Source organism: Anguilla rostrata, chromosome 2 (genome assembly GCF_018555375.3).
Source record: "Anguilla rostrata isolate EN2019 chromosome 2, ASM1855537v3, whole genome shotgun sequence".
Taxonomy (NCBI): domain Eukaryota; kingdom Metazoa; phylum Chordata; class Actinopteri; order Anguilliformes; family Anguillidae; genus Anguilla; species Anguilla rostrata.
Genome location: NC_057934.1, coordinates 7,768,941 through 7,787,096, shown reverse-complemented (window position 1 = coordinate 7,787,096; position 18,156 = coordinate 7,768,941). Strand labels below are relative to the sequence as shown.

At 41.2% G+C, this 18,156-nt stretch overlaps 1 protein-coding gene across 3 annotated transcripts in view; it reads right to left on the bottom strand.

Annotated features, from left to right (window-relative positions):
- klhdc3 (kelch domain containing 3) overlaps nucleotides 1–1,050 on the bottom strand; it is a 40,619-nt gene extending 39,569 nt beyond the window's left edge. For all 3 annotated transcript variants that reach the window (XM_064317447.1, XM_064317438.1, XM_064317454.1), the window contains exon 1: nucleotides 686–1,050. The gene's annotated coding sequence lies outside the window, so the exon portion shown is untranslated. The remainder of the gene's footprint in view (nucleotides 1–685) is intronic.
- Nucleotides 1,051–18,156: the final 17,106 nt, after the last annotated feature.

Sequence of the window (18,156 nt, the reverse complement as noted above, 5' to 3'; positions counted from 1 at the left end):
TCGTTCGGAGAAGTATTTCATTTCCAGATCGCTGGCTGCGAAGGGTGGGTGACGCAAGACAATAACCTCAAATAACGTTACAACTATAATAGTAGCGACCAAACAATCTAGTTAATTTAGCTAACCAACTTAACTCCCCAAAGCGAGGGACAAATATAACAGACTTGTTGGCTAACGTCACTTAGCTTTACACACTTTACTACACACAGGGTGACTTGCGAGGTCACAGTAACTCAGAATATGGACACTGTGTATGCGGTTGTCAAAAGTGTCAATGAATATGAACACTAAACGTTAGCAAGCTAACATAGGCTAAGTCCCAGTGTACCTTTGCAATTCTACAGCATTAAGTGCAGCTATCCACCTACACTTTGAAGTTCACTGGCTGCAAATTAATGGAAAATCTTCAGTGAACCTTCACACATTTAGCTATATATTTTTCCCCCTAAAGATCAATACCCCCATTAGCTTGCTAAGGCCACATAGCATGTTAGCCAACTGGTAATAGCAGATTGGAGGCTTCCGTTAGCTTACTTTAGACGCAATTATTTTGTGTCGAGGTTCAAAAAGATAAACACTAACGCCATGATCCATATAGCCGATTAATCTTGCTGGGTAGTAACGATATCTTGGAAGCATGTGTACAAACAAGACAGCTACGAAGAAAACACTTGTAAACGCATACCTTTCACTTAAGGAAAGACTCAGCTCCGGCCTCCACATTGACCGCTCGCTCGACTGTAAATGAAAAACAGCGACCAGAAACATGCAGCGCTAGCTATTGCTAACTACCGAACGGTTAGCTAGTTGCTAGTTAGCCGGTGCAATATACAGCGCTAGCTTGCTAAGTTTCTGTCCAGGTTACGGGAAAACATTGACAACAATTGATCGGAGCACTTGTTCTTCTAGTAAATTCAATTTGATTCCAGGTTTTGGGTTGGTATTATGTATTATCAAGATGCAAATTCAAACTCATGCACTGCTGAAATAGTTATGGATACAAAATCAATTTCAATGTATTGGATTTTTTTTAGTTGAGGTCGGCACACCTAATACGATTCTGCGCATAAAACGTAACTATTGCATTCTGGGAGTTGAAGTTTTATAAGGACACTGTATTTAATATTCCACTGGGGGTCTTTTGCAGCTGAAACTGTAAGTCCCACAGTGCATATTTCTACGACTGAAGTTATAAGTACACCGAAGGCCCTATTTTGGTCAGGGCATGTTGTAATTTACAGGGCAAAGTTTTGGCAGAATGTATAAAATGCTTCCTATTATTATTATTATTATCATTATTATTATTTTATTTTATTTTATTATTTTATTTTTTTAAAGATTCGATGCCTTCAGTCAGTTTCTTTTGGTTGAACTGACTGCACTAAAATTCTGAAGTACCTACCACTACAAATATAAATACAGGAACAGATAGACTATTTCAGCAGTGTAGGTTTGATTAAGCTGTTCATTTTCTTTGATATCTCTATTTTTTTAAGTAAATAAATAGTTTGTGAACAGTTTATTGTTGAAGATGCGTTTTGTGTATTATAAAGCTAATACACAATTTGTCTGTGTAATAAATACTGTAAATGTTTGCTTCTCCAACAAGTTGGGATTGGCCATTCAATTAGTTCAATTAATAAATTTTTTGCTAATTAAGGGTTTGCCTCAATTAACAAAAAATTAACAGGAATATTGTGTATCTGTCATTAAAAGCTTAAAATTAACAATATTTTCCCCAAAACACCTTCTCTGTAGCTGTAGCCCTCATAGAAACAGTTTTACAGATATGTTAGGAGAAGTGACAATTGCATAACTGCTATTCACAAAATAGATTTTGACAGCTAAAATTCAGAATCCACTACAGCAATGGAACAAAATATATATTTTTTCTTTTTGCACAGACCATCCTCTAAGTCTGGTCTCATAATAAATCTAGACGCTTGATAGATGTTTCACCTGCATGGCAGAGTGGATTTACCTGGGACACACGCTAGAATGTAAATAGCTTTCTGAGTAAAACTGACATCTATCACTGTCAGATATGATCAATGCTGGTAACAGCTACACAAGATTGAATGTTTGTACTTATTTAACATCTCTTCTTGGTGTTTGTTTGTTGACATGTAGCTATTTTGCAAATACTGCATGAGGGGTGACTTTAGCTGTTGTGGAGCGGTTGTCTGCCCCAGCCTTCTGGGCATGTCAAAGTGCCAAGGCTCGATTGGTCCTGACAAGCTGGTTGGCACCTTGTGTGTCTGCTTTTTGCCATTGTGAGTGTGTGTGTGTGAATGGGTGAATGGTATTCATTGCTCTTTGTGCAATAGTTGCTGGAAAATGCACTTCATAAATGCACATTTACCATGATTTTAAAATATTTTTTATTATGTGCTGTTTCCATAGGAGCATGTTGAGCACAATAATTCTTTGTTTTAAAATGATTATTTACCTAGTTGGTCTTTGATATGTGTTTATTTCATTTACATAAGCATGTTTCATGATGGGAATGCATGTTATGTCAAAACCTGCCTATATTCATTTGATGTTTTTTTATGAATTTGATTTAAACGCACAGGGTCTACAAACTGGGTCTTGTATTCTAAAGTGTTAGATTTAGTTTCATCTCTGACCACTAGTGGTCCCTCAAACACAAATTTAACATAATGACAGAGGCTGGTAGCAAACTTAGAGCGTGTATGCAAGCAAATGAAGCAAACTGCGCCAATCCAAATATAATTAGTTATATTTAATGATGTAATGCATCGCACTTGGTCATCAGTTTTTAATTTGACACAGGAAAATTACAGGACATGACGGATAAAAATCCAAGCCACGTGTTATTTTAAAACCCAGAGCCCCAATGCGCCTTGTTTATTCTTCATAAAATTCCACAGACAGCTGAAGAACAGCCTGTTTGTTTCTCGTGACTTCCGGAAACTTCTAGTTATTTCACAACATTGATTTAGCAACGTGCTAATGCCATCCGAGCTTCAGAGCGGCAATCAATAGCTCTGTACACAATTGTACAGTTTTTAAACATTCACATATTTAATTCGCAAGATGTTGCTCGATAATCTTTATTTGGCTTTCTCTGCCCCCGCTGGAATTTTCATTGTTGGAGTACATTAATTGGATGGTCCGCATGCCCACATTTGTGCTCAACTGCTATATATTCTTGTTAAATGTATAATTGGTTCCAGTATGGTCTTTGTGATTGTTTCCAGTGTGGTCTTTACACTAAGGTTAAGCACATGCAGAAATATGGAGTTCCTTTCCGTAGATGAGGAGAAAAGTATGACTGAAGGTTCCTCAAAGTCTGGCCACCGCCTGGCTGATTCTTAAGCTTTTTGGTGATTCATCACATTTCCGTTGGCGAAAGCAGTGGTTGGTTGCTTGGTTCAGTCTGAAAGATCCTGCTTGGCAAGATAGTTTTTTTCTCTTAGTTAAATCTTGGGCAGCATGAAAACTGTGTGCAGTCTGGCCACTGTGTTCTCTGATTAGTGAATGAATTTAATTACAGAAAGAATGTTTCATTATGTGCTCTCCATTAGGCTATATGTAAAATGCATACAGACAAAAACAAACTTTGGTTGGGTTATATTATTTGGTTGTTTTTTTTAAATTTGTTTTTTATTTTGTCATTAAGTTTCAAGTTTGTCATTAATGTGTTTTGTGGGTTGCATATTAGGGGAAATACATCTTTAGCTCACTTCGGAAAAATGTTGACTGTGGCATAGAACAGGGTTTCTCAAGAAAAAGTTAAACACATATAATCATAACAGACTCAGGAGGGCTGACATAATTCTTGAAAATGTGTAACAACAAGTACTTCTGTTACGTTTGTATATGTGTAGTAATACAGTATAAAAATGACCTAAATGTCAATGCTTTCCCGCATTCATTACTTGCTAATTCAAAAGCAAAAATCTGATTTTAACTGGTATTGCATGAGCCCAGGTTGCAAAAGTGGCGTAGAAATTTATTGAATTCCCTGGCATCGGCCCACCAGAAAACCAACAACCACATTTCATGCTATTTATGAAGTACCTTCACATCGTGAAAATGTCAGAATACATAGGGATGTAAATTCACATCGTGAAAATGTCAGAATTGCCTTGTTTTAGCCCAAAACGATTTGCAATGCCTGTCTTATAATATTGCAAGTACACAGAACCTTGCTGTATAACTACCAAGTCTGAAGTCGTTATTGTCCTACTAAAGAGGAACGCAGCTGAGAGAGGAGCTGAAGTATGATTGACTTTTTGAAAAATGAGTTATTCATTCACACTGTGGGACAGAATGTTCCTTGTGAGGAGGCACATACTTCCCCAAAAAACGAGGAGAAAATTCTTTTTATTACTGCTGAATTATGGTAAATTTTCACCCTCTTACCATGATGAGATCATGCCCATTGATTTCCAAAACCTTTCTTGTCATGTACTTGATCTGGAATAACCAGTGCCTTAAGTTCAAAATAATATTGTAGGAATTGTTTTTCATGGAATGAACAAAAAGGCCAACCATGATTTTCAGGACAGATGCACTACAAAAAATGTTCAGGTTAAATTTTTTTCTTCCTGCAGAATAATGTAGGAATCAATTACAGGTACATTTCACCCTGATATCTGGGAATTAAAAAAAAAATTTACACAGTGAGTTGTCAATGGCAGGAACGGCTTGCCCGTTCATGTATCAGAGTCAGACATCCTCGGGGTGTCCAAGCCCAGGCTTGATGCAGTGCTGGATGCTCAAGTTTGTCGGTAACTGGTGAACCTAGAGGGGCAAAATTGCCCGTTCTCATCATTAAATAGTCTTACGTTCATACGCTCTGACCCACTGCACCAGGAGTGGCCATCCCTGGACCTGGCAAGCCGCAGGGTCGAACGGTATTTGTTTTTACCAAAATAAAACAACCACTTTAGAGCCTTGGTAATCCGGTGAGGTGAGGTCACTGAGTAATTGCCTGCTTTAAATGACCAATTAAGTGCAGAGTAACAACAAAAACCAGACGGCCTCGGGGCTTTCCTGGGTTGACCTCCTCTGCACCGCAGTATTTCACCTGCGTATAAAACTTATCAAAAGCCATTATTATAGTATGAATGTGTTCTGAGCACAGTTTGGGTCCTTACACAAACGTAGCATGCTCAGAAACGCAGTCTGAGCGAAGTGAAACGCTGGTCTGAGACTTTTCGCCGGTGGTCCCCAAATGTTCCAATTCGCCAAACATCACAGATTGTTCTTTCCCCCACCATTGCCCTGTGAAACCGCAACGGACCGACCGAACCTGCCATTTCACCATTCAGGCCTGCTTTAGACGGACTCATAGTCTCCCTGCAAAAAAAAAAAAAAACCAAAACAGTTAATTTACAACAGGATACTGGAGCGATCGGGCCCAGTCCTATGATAAACTTCTGTGTCCCGCAGGAAATTTTTTATAGGTTTTACTGAGTGTGAGGTGAATCATGGATGGGCCTGGTATTAGGGAGAAAATAACTTTTCTCCAAACATCCTCTCACACCAAGCAGCAGATGTCTTCGAATCGCTCACACTAACCAGTAGGGCCACGCTTTTAAAAAAAACGATATATATACTCCTGAGGGCTGGGGGAAATACTGACCTTCAGAAGGTTTATAATAAAAATGTGGTGGCTGCTTGGCGCAGCTCGTAAGTTGAAGAGTTTGCTAATGGAAGGTCCCAGGTTTTACTCATGGAGGATGTTTAGCCGCTGCACCCCTGAGCAGTGACCTCCCTAAAATAAATATCCAGCTTCAGATGTATAAGTAATATATCATGTGTAAACCGTCTCCATGGATACGGGAACGTTCCATGGAAATATACGACAAAGGTGAATTTTTGTTTTCCCCACAACCTCGATGTCTGGTTACAATTACTTCCATGATAATTCATATGATTATATTAAAAATTAAATCATTCTAAATTATTTCATTTCGGCTAAAATTCTACTAGCTGAAAAATATTTAAAATAAGTTGTGTGTAAGAGGAAAGTTCCCCTGTTCAGAGGAGGGTAGTGGAAATGTGTACTTGGAAAATCTTTTTTGTTATGTTAAGGATAAAATATTGAATAATAACTATTCCAAGAAATACTGTGTTTTAGACAACGGTTAATACAAGAGTTCATAGACAAAAAATGTAGGGAATTTCAATACGCTGCCTTCCAAAATGGCAATGTGGCGTCCTTGGCTTCATTTTGTGCAAAATGTCTGAACCAATCAGCAGGCCAGTGGGCTGGTTTTCTGAGGATTCAAAAGTTCAGACCATTTAGATCCATACATGGCTGGAATCCCACGCCCCTCAAAATCACCTTTAATACAGAAACCATCTGTGACTCTTGCGATAAGGGCACTTATGATGCCATTTAGTTGTCAGCAGTGAATGGGGGTCACCAAACGAGCACCTCATGTTCACTGAAGATCCTGTAAACACCAATGATTCTCAGAGAAAGCAGATTATAAAACTTGCACAGATGGACCCATTTTCACAGATTGAAGGCCTTAGTCAGATGTGCATCTTTTGGCTGTCTACAGTCCGTATTTGGTGCAAGTACAGCTGTGGTTCAGGTCACACTACACCAAGTACGAGTCAGATTTATTGTGTAATAACTTGCACATGTATCACAGCCTCTTGGCTAAAACCAGCCCATATTCTTTGGCCATGGGTCTGTACTATCTTTCTTTTTTAAATGTAGAAAAGATTTCTATTGAATATAAATTCCTTACTCATGGCTTCATGAGTAAACCTATTTTTAAAGATCCTGTGCAATAAAAATCATAACAACCAAGAACCAAAGAAGTGAGTTTTTATCCTGAAAACAACCAACTATCCACTATTGTTTATCAACAGTGCCTCCGTTTAGAGGGCTTCCAATCAGAAGTAGATCAGAAGTGAATATCCATTACAAAATGGACCTGCCTTGTCAGAACTCTAGCACCGGTGTTTAAAGATGACGCATTTTACATCAAAAGGATATTTTATTATTTTCCTGCGAAAGTAAGCATGCACCTCTATCTTGTGGCTTAACGAACGCTTTACATGTTGGAAAAGCAAACGTTTGAATGCAGGAGGTCTGTAATTTCCAATGTATGAGAGGATGACTGGGTGCTGCTGTAATGTATGTGGGCTCGGAGCCACTGGCAGCTGCTGGGTCAGACAGGACGGGGCATAATTCCATCATTGTGTATGTACTCTGCGGTTGGCATGGAGATGGGATGCCTACCCAGTGAGATGATGACTGACTCCTAGGGCACAAGGTGACATCATCCTGGCACGATCAGACCTGGGTCAAGCACAGCTTTGAAACGGTTTAGGTTCTTAGAAGGGGGCAAAATTTGAAAAGCAGGTCCTAACATTTTTTATTTTATTTTATTGAAACAAGTCATAAACCAAGTATTAATTACACACATATGAATTGTAAAATAAGAATTTTGTTCTGAATATTGATGAAAATTAATCAATGTTCATTTTTTTTTTACAACTGTCAGCATTCTGTGGATGATTCGCCGGTGTGTAAAAGCCTTACAGAATACCACAGCGTGCCTGGATTTGTTGCGGAGTGTAAAGCCTGACCGGCAGGCGCTGTAGGAGGCCTGGTTTTTGCTTTGATACCCATCTGACCTCCATCTTGTCTGGCTGGTCTCAGCCTGGGAGCACCCGACCTGACATCACTCCCCTTTTACCACGAGCTCGGGGGGGGGGAATGAAGCCTGCAGCCAAGGCTTGGAATATATGTGTGCCTTCCTCCTAGAACATTATGCAGGCAACACAAGGTCCTGCAAGGCCAAAGACACACCAACCTAGAAAAACAGTTTTCTGAACAACCAGCTGTAACTATAATATAAATATAAATATATTTAAGCAAATCAAGCGATATACTGGATCTCCATGTATGGTAAAATATGTTTTTTTGTTACATAATGGTCTCCTTGTCCAGTGTTCAGTTTTGGTTTGGTGCTTGTGTCTTTCTCATTGTGTCCTTCGTTTCTATGGTGACCCCAATTCCATTTTCTGCCTGGACAGGAAACATCGTTTATAATAGGAAACAGCTGCTTGGTTTTGCTGCCACTACATGTTACCAAAGGGCTATTTCCCTGGACTGGCCCTCTCTGTCTTGACTGATATTGAACAGGGATCGGCAAAACACTTCAAATTTTATAAACCACTTGATGTTCACTTACTGCTTGTAAGGATACTTGCAAAGCAGTCATGGCCACCTGTAAGACCACACACACTACGGTAAGGGGCCTCATTTACTATGAGCTTTAGCATGCGCTAAACCTTTTTGCACATGCAAAACCAATAGCATGGCCAGTGATTGGTCATGGTATTTGTTTTGCACCAATCATTTGGTTGTGTTATTAGTTTTGCATGTGCAAAAAGGTTTTTAGTAAATCAGGCCCTAAGAGTTAAATCATGTGTCTGCAGGTCCCCTCCTGGACAGCCAAGAGGGTGTGCTGGTTTTTTAGTTCTTACTCAGCGTTGTGAGTTAATTGATCTATTAAAGACTTATTTCTGCGGGCAACTCACTTTACTCGGCTTCCTGGATTTGACCTGATTGCCGAGATTCTAAGCTGAGAACAAAAACCGGCCCGGCCCTGTGGCCCTCCAGGGCCAGGAGCAGGTGACCCCCTGGTTTTAAACGGAAGGGTGACTTTGGCGTGCGCACATCAAATTCCACCGAGAATAGCACGCTTTTCCCAAATTTGCCAGGGGGGCGAGTGAAAGAGCTACGGCCATGACGGGCAATGTGCGTTGCCGGGCAACTCCCCGCATTCCTGCCCCATGAATGAATCCTGCTTCTGAGTCCTGCCCCTGCTCTGGAAAGGGCCTGTAGTGCTCCCGCCCTCTCACACCTTGTTCCTGGCAAATTCTTAGGAAATGTCATCACCTGACACGATCATGACTATATCTGCACTATATACTCCTCCATCACTCTCCCCAAGCCTGCGGTCTTTTACATTTACAGGCTTTTAGCGGACGCTAAACGCCTGTAAATATCCAGAGTGACTTACACAACTTTTTTTTATTTTTTTATTTATTTTTTTACATAGCATTTACATTGCATCCGTTTATACAGCTGGATATATACTGAAGCGATGCAGGTTAAGCACCTTGCTCGAGGCTACAACTGCAGTACCGGGGGAACCTGTGACCTTTAGGTTACAAGCCCAGTTCCTTACCTGTTATACTACACTTCCGCCCCTACACTCTTCTGGTTCTGGCAAACTCACCGTCCCTTCTACCAGTCTCCACTCGGTGGGTGTCCCGGCCTTTAGCTCTGTGGCCCCCAGGCTCTGATTGGTCCTTCCTGCAGGTCAGAGGTCAGATCAGCTGACTCTCTACATACCTTTAAGGTGAAACTAAAAACACATCTGTTTTAATGTCTGGGCCTATAATGCAGTCTTTCTGTTTTTTTTCTCTTTCATTGTCTGAAATTAAAGTATCACACTTTTGAATATGTCTTCTTGTCCCATGTTTTGTTTTGCCAATGCATATGGTAATTTTCCATATTGCATTATTATTTTTTTTAGTATTATTATTATTATTATTATTATTATTACCTCATCCCAACCATCCCGTTCATGCACATTGGAGATGAGGCATGTGAGCATGGGAATCAGCGAATAGTGGATGTCCAAAAAACATTTTAAAAAAAACAGAACAAATATAATCAGAGAAAAGTTCTTTGTGCTACATAGTGTTACACAGGATCCATGGGGACCTAGGCTGGAATTTATGAGATTAGTTTGTGTCTGGGTCAGTTCAGCTTGATTCATTTAGCCAGGGAGAAATTATTTATATTCTTTTCAAGACAAAATAATTCTATCCCGCTATAGCCGTGCCAAAAGTTCCCCCTGGGGTTATCAGGAGTTCTGATAAGACCAGAGAACCATCTGCTGTGGAGCTGGCGCAGAGATCCGAGTCCACGGCGAGTTGTACGAAATGGAAAATGGTGTTTGTGTTCCATTCAGTGTATGTATTTTTTAGTTACGCCCAATATTTTTCCAGCACTTGTTTTTTATTTAACATGGTATAAATTGACCTCGATGCCCTGCTCCACGGAAATCGGCACGCTGTCGGCTTGTCCCGATTTGACGCTAGAACAAAAGTGTAACGCTTCCATTTTTTTGCGAGATTGGCAGGTCGCTGTGGATGAGATCATCTGAGAAAGTTCACTTTGACGTCAAGAAAGCCCGAGGGCGATTTTTAGACGACAATAAAAAAAATAAAGAAAACTGTTATACAAATGACTAATACCGCCAGCGGGTTTCGACGTTATCTCCGACAATCTGCCACCTGTGTGTTCTTGTTAAGTCGTGTTTTGATGAAGAGCCCTAAGGGCCCTTGTGCAACGAAGCCCGACTTCTGTGTCCAACTAACCGTCCAGTCTCCCGAGAGTGACACTGCAGAGGAGGAGGGACAGCTGCACTCTTAATGGACAACACTCCTGTAATGTCAGGGCGTGGGGTGTGATTGCTGTGGCTCCTCCGCAAGGTAATACTACCGTGTACCAACATCACCAACCGAGACAAAGATGTTCTGGGTGGAGGGGGTGGAGGGAGGGAGCGGATACAATGTCTGGGCCCCTCCACAAGTTAATAGGTGACTGCCTATGTCGCCTAAGGCTAGAACCAGCTCTGTACTCGACTTCCAACTGGCATTTTTCCCCCTAATAGAAATTCAGGCGACAGCTAGTTGTAACAAACCGCCTTTTTCTTTTTGTTCACACGTTATGAAATGTTAAAGCAAGAAAATGGCACCCTGTGTTCCCCTTATGTCTCATTGGCGTTTGAAGACGCTGCGGGTTGGTATGCTTTGTGGTGACCAGGTGCACGGTTTCTCATTTCGGTGCACCCAGGATTCATGGGTAAGCATTAACTCACCTTTCGACCTTGAAGGCAGACCCTTGTGCATTGCAACTGGCAGGTACGTCATCCTACAAGTTGCAGGCTGGAAGGTGATGGGCCATACCCTTACCCCACTGAGATGTCCTGCTTTGAAATTACAGTAGCATCACCAGGCAGGATAATAACAGTAACTGCTTTCATTACACAAAGGGGAAAACAATGATGTCGGCTCAGTGTGGAAAACTGCGGTACTGTGTGCAGGATCAGTAAGCAGAAGCTGAGAAATTAGTTTCGAGTTGGTTGATTTCACTCAGTGTGAAAAGATGAAAACAAGACAATGAATTGTAGCAACGGTCAAGATTCAGTCTGAAGTATTGTGTAACCCGCCAGGGGGTTGTCACTGCAGGTTAATCTCCTTGCTATGTGACTGCAGTTTTTATTACGTATGCCAGACTGATTCTGAAACTATCGCTTTCCAAGAGAGAATTGGCTCTTGTGTGCAAAACCCTGCAGCCATTTTGACAAAAGAACATCATTACACAACATATTACAAAGTATATGATAAAACACAAATCAACTGGCAGGAAACTTAAGATGCAAACTTCTCCACTTTATAACTGCCTGTTTGGTCGGTTGTTATGATATTTTCCACATTGTATAGAAGAAAGGTAAACCACAAGCCTGGTAATTTAGCTGTGCATAATCTAAATATATTCAAGCAACTGATACATGTGTCTCTGTAAAGCATGTATTGTTTTAAATTTTTTAAGGGCTAGTAAAAATATTTCTTTCAGCTGATATACACCATTTACTGCAAATAATGTGGTTTCTCTGAACTATGGAAGAAAATAAATATCAGCATGACGATGGAACTCATTACTTCTGGTATTTCTACAAATAGCAATTTATCATATGGAATTACACCCGCAACAAAAGATTAGAGTCATTTGAAATACTTCTCTGGGAACAAAAAACAATGAAAACGTTGATTTATTTTTCAATCAAATTCTAAAGTCAGAGATCAATGTAGCTGGTGAAACTTCTTGGAAACACAATGACGGAAAAGGTCTCCCAAAACATGTTAATTCACTCCCTTACATCCCCTTCCTGTCCAGTTTGATTTCCCTCAAAAGAGAATTGAAACCTCTGAACTGATTAATTAATCGGTTAAATAAAAAACATTAAACAACAGTGCAGACAGCTGCAGAACTGCTATCTGTGACTATCCTGGAAAGTGAATAAACAATGTACACAAATGTATAGCGTAATGAGTGAACATCAGCTATGAATATAAATCATGTTATGTAAATGATTTCCCCAGTTAAATAAACTTCACACATGCTCACACTTGCTAAGATCATTATCAACTTCTGGAAGAGCATCCAGCATTCTGTCTTTCTTGAAAAGCTCTCTCTTTCTCACTTCATTCTAAAAATGAAAAAATATTTCACACTTAAAGGTCAGTCCTGATGGTTTTTAGAGTGTGCGGTTGGAATGATGGAAGAGTATCCATATAATTATTTTCCACCCAGATATTTTTATTAAATTCTCCCCTTGTCTCTACCAGCATCTTATTTTATAGAGACATGCTTATGCACTAGACTTTTTCCCTATATACACATAAAATGGATATACTGTAGGCTATATACATATATACTGTATATATACGTCTCCATTAGCACAGTAATACCCATCTCCATTAGCACAGTAATACCCATCTCCATTAGCACAGTAATACCCATCTCCATTAGCACAGTAATACCCTTCTCCATTAGCACAGTAATACCCTTCTCCATTAGCACAGTAATACCCATCTCCATTAGTGCAGTAATACCCGGCTCCATTAGCACAGTAATACCCTTCTCCATTAGCACAGTAATACCATTCTCCATTAGCACGGTAATACCCTTCTCCATTAGCACAGTAATACCCATCTCCATTAGCACAGTAATACCCATCTCCTTTAGCACAGTAATACCCATCTCCATTAGCACAGTAATACCATTCTCCATTAGCACAGTAATACCCATCTCCATTAGCACAGTAATACCCATCTCCATTAGCGCAGTAATACCCATCTCCATTAGCACAGTAATACCCATCTCCTTTAGCACAGTAATACCCATCTCCATTAGCACAGTAATACCCATCTCCATTAGCACAGTAATACCCATCTCCATTAGCACAGTAATACCCATCTCCATTAGCACAGTAATACCCATCTCCATTAGCACAGTAATACCATTCTCCATTAGCACAGTAATACCATTCTCCATTAGCACAGTAATACCATTCTCCATTAGCACAGTAATACCATTCTCCATTAGCACAGTAATACCATTCTCCATTAGCACAGTAATACCATTCTCCATTAGCACAGTAATACCATTCTCCATTAGCACAGCGATACCCATCTCCATTAGCACAGTAATACCCATCTCCATTAGTACAGTAATACCATTCTCCATTAGTACAGTAATACCATTCTCCATTAGCACAGTAATACCATTCTCCATTAGCACAGTAATACCATTCTCCATTAGCGCAAAGCACAGCAGGCACAATGAGGGGCTAGAACAACCGCCACCGCCTCTCTAATTTCCTGCCGCCGTTATTCACCGCGGGGTCAGCCTTCTCTCCTTCTCAGCGGCGCGTGTCTAAACAGCCAGGATGACCTGATCGCCGTGGTATTTCCGTGGAGGATGACATCACCGGGCCCCGCTCCTCCGCTCCTCCCGCGGAGATAAGACAAGGAGCCCTTCAGAAGCCGCGAAAGAGGATTCCGCGGCGACGGTTGCCGCGGGTGCGGGCCCGGCGTCGTCGGGGGCTCTGTTCCACCTGCGTTCCTTCACCCCGGCGGCGAGCCGATCGCATTGCACAGGTCTGACAGCATGAGGTAAAGGTGTGACAAAAAAAGGGGGGTGAACTCAGGCCTCCGGGAGCCCAGAGGGGGGAGGGGTGTGTTCTCTGTAAATCACTGCTGATGGGGAAGGATTGTGTCACATAAATGAATGGGGAATGTGTGTGTGCGCTTTGTTGCTTTCATCCAGGCTCTAAATGTGTGTGTGTGTGTGTGTGTGTGTGTGTGTGTCTCTTTTTGGAGACAGATAAGGTTGTGTAATCTGAAGGTGCTTATCCAGGGCAACTTACAGAGCTTCAGTTTTTACGTAATATCTATTTTTACAGCTGGATACTGAAGCAATGTAGGTGAAGCACCTCACTCAAGGGCACACTAGCATTGCCCTAACTGGGAATTGAACCAGCAACCTCTTAGTAAAAAGCCCAGTTCACTAACCACTGTACCACACTGCACAGACATATAGTAGGGGAACCGTAAGCGTGAGAGAAGGCAAAGCAGTCACCAGTGCATCACACTCCTTAGAGTAACAGCGATGGAAAAGTAAAAGTTCCTGCTGTTTTAAACTGTTGGATGTGCAGTGACAATGCCAAAAGAGCTGTGCAGATACAGCAAGCAAGACCTGACCTTTGACCTTGCTTTAGAACCCTTCCTGTCTATAACCCTGTCTATAACCAAAATGCTATATTATGTGCTTAAAAGATTTATTTATTCTGGATTTTCTACCCTGACAATTGTGGATCTTAGGCTGTGTGCTAACATATGCACTTTCTAACCTATGTGCTAACAAATGCTCTTTCTAGCCTGAATGCTAAAATATGCACCTGCAGATTTTTCCTTGATTTCTTGGGAATTTGTCCTCAAATGTACCAAGAAATTAGAAGTTAGAAAATGCGATCAAGCAAAAATCACTCCGAAGATATTCCTTATAGAGCCTAGATGGGCTGAATGGTCTGCTCTTGTCATCATAAATTCTTGTGTTATTATGTTCATGCTACAAGTTCCCCCATCTTGTCACGCCTACTTTTTGGCTGAGTATGAGAAAGGAGTATTTCATCCAACTGCCAGAATGTCACTTGCTGAGTTCTTTGTTCACACTGTTTAAGAAACTGAAGAGCTGTTGAGGTACAAGCCAAAAGTGATGAGCTAGAGAGATTGGAATTCGAGATTGGCTACATAGGTGCATAAACTACAACTATACGGCTTGACAGTTTCACTCGAGAAGAAAAAAATAAAGAAAACACATCTCCTTTTGTTTGCTTTAGCAGTCATTTTTCACAAGCTTCCACAGACTGCTGTTTCCAACCTTAATGAGCCAGATTATTGTCTTTTTACTAAGTAATACACTGTTAGCATTTAGCTTTTGGTTGGACAGTGCCTTGTTATCCCTTCCATTTATGGAAGATAATGAGAGATCGGGTCCAGCCAATTCTTGCTTTTCATCTTGCTGTCATTGGCCCAGAACTAAAGCTCAGTAGAATTATGAGGATCATGTGTAATATGACACACATATTTTGTTCTTTGTTGGAGTGGCATCCACAGAAGTTTTTCTGGGCTGATATTAATTTGGCAAGTTTGCCCAAACATTTCTGCCGGGTTGAACTTACACTGACATTTCAGGGAAGTTTGTTTATTACACAAGTTAAAATGTCATTTTCCCATAAACTGTAAACCAAGCCAGCAAGCATACAGTACCGACCCGCTGCCCACCGTCGGCCCACGGTCGGCAAAGCCGCCAGTCCACCTGCTTTTCGTAAACCGTGGACACTAGTGAACAGCTAATGCAAAACAGCAGTGATGATCATTAAAAGAATGCCAAAATACATGATGGATGGTCTTGATGCTAACCCTGACCCTAACCTCCCCTAACCCTAACCTCCCCATCTCAACTCAAAGCCCAACACTAGGCTTAAAAAAACGAAAATACATAAAAGAGATTTGAAGAATGAGTCTTAATTCGATTGTCGTTAGTCCCCATGCATAGTCACATTTACTTGACATGGATACCAGAGCCCATCACATGTTCTGATGACTCAGTGGGTTCTACTGTATGTAAACCGTCTGAAGAGAATCTTGTGCACATTCGCCGTTAATTTTCAAGAGGTTTCTTCGAAGGTCACGTCGCCGAGAAAGAAAATGAAAAAATCCTTTAAAAAAAATTGGAAGTACCGGTGACATTTAAAATGATTAACGGTAACAAATTTCGAATTTTATGAGGCTGTTTGTAAAGCGTGTCTGAGATTACTGAAATACCGATCTCCCCTGGAGTTGCCACTGACCTATCGCTCCCACGGTGAGAGATCTGCAACCCTGGCATTATGCACAGGGCCCTCCCAACAGAAGCGTTTCGCAACAATAAATCCTGATATGATCTCACCGCTAAAACAAAAAGGTCCCACCTTTACTTGGTTATGACAGCGCAGGAGGCCAGGAGGGCACAATTAGGGCCAATCCTTTTTGAGATTTCACAGCAGCCTTTGTTCTCAACCGCATGGCCCAATTGGTTAATTTAATGCAAACGGCAACAAGGACAACAAAAAACACTCAAACAGCACGTCCTGGGGACACGTGTGAATCTTTGGATCCAGGCAGAATTGATTAAATTTCATGAAATGTTTTTAATAAATTCATGAGCTACAGAAGGAGGCTGGGTATGGATCCTCGGTGAACACATTTTACAAAGGTCAGATGTAGGAGTGAACCAGCACTGGCGTATGCAGCTGTTTAAAAAAACAAAAATTAAGCCAAGCTGGCCCTCCAGGACTGGAGTACTGCATCCCCGAAGTAGATTAGGAACTTGTTCTTGATTACACCAGTTGGTTTTGAGGGAGACAGTCAGACCAATAATATTTTCACATTAATTAATTGCTAGGCTAGTTAGTATGCATGTGAGCCCATGTCCTTGATCTTTAGATACGGTGTGAGGAAATCGGGGTACGGCGCCCGCCAAAAGAGGTTTGCTTATTAAACGTGGCATCGGAACCCAGAATCAACAGGACCGGTTCCTTCGGACATGTTGATTCAAAGACGTTCAATAGAAACCTGTGCTGGTTTTCAGAATAAGGGGGTCATAATGGTGCAAACCCAAAAATTAGCCGCTGCGCTGTTTGTGAGGAACCGCATATGGAAGGTGTTACAGTGGCCGAACCAAGGTTCAACAACAGATTAGACACCTGGTTCTAATCAAGCACAGGCTACAGCATCTACAAACTAACACAGTTTATTTGCTACGTGTTTGTTTTTTTGTCAAAGCTTTATCAAATAATGTATAAACGAGGACCCAATATTCATAGATAATGATAATATTAAACGTTCTATTAAATAATTTGAAACCCAAGAAATGAAGCCAGAGTTGTACGTTTTAGGCAATTGCCTTATTCCAGTCTAAATGCGTTTAATTCAGATGCTGAGCTAAAGCTCAGACGATGATGGGTTTTTTGTTTTATTTGAGGAGAGTCTTCACAGAAATACTGCTCATTTTCTGCAGAACCGTCACCCTCCGCTTACCGTAAGGAATGCTCTAATGATGCTCTTGCTCGAGGGGGGAGTGGGGGGGGGGGGGAGGGGGGCTCGGTAGCCAAAGATATCGATGAGACACCGAACATGTGCCTCTCCGGGCAGCGACATTAAAGCGTTTTTTGATGACCCCAGCCTCCCGAACACCGCGATGACTCTTCCCAGAGTGCAACGGCGCAGCTGGAGGGAGAATGAAAAAACAAGCAGAGATATCTCCATCTCTCTGCATGTGTGCCAATGCGCAAGAAACAGCAGAACTAATAGAGGAGATATTATATTATATTTGACTGCATTGCAGCTGATTATTTTACGATCCTCAGTCGCAAAATGTCTATGTTTTAACAGACGAAGGTAAACAAATGAAACGAATCAGTATCGCGTTATGTAACCCCCTCTTTTTTCTTCTTGCCATGAGCCTCATAAGAAATGAGTTATTAAGCAGATATTTGGATATCAGTCACATTAGTCTCTCTCTCTCGTATATTTCTCTCTTCAGTCACTTCTGGGCTGTTGCGGGGGTGTTGTGTGTAGCACAGGAGGGAGATTCGTTTTCTTTCTTTTCGATGATAAATTTCTGTGTTTTGCATGTATTATAAACTGATCTTTGCACTGGTGGTAGTAGTTTAATAAAATTATCTTTGTCTCTCTCTGTCTCTTTCTCTGTCTCTCTCTCACTCTCTCTCTCTCTCTCTCTGTCTCTCTCTCTCTCTCTCTCTCGTGGTGAATGCTTGCTGTTCTGCGCTCCTGCAGTCCTAGATCAGTCCCAACTCAGGGACAAACGCAGATGGAAAACAAATCTGGAGCTCTGGGCTGTTTGATTCTTGCGGGTCCTCTCCTGCAATTTACAGTTTTTAACAGCACCGGTCGCAAAATAGGAGAGGCACAGAGAGAAAGAGAAAGAGAGAAGAAAGAGTTGGGGAG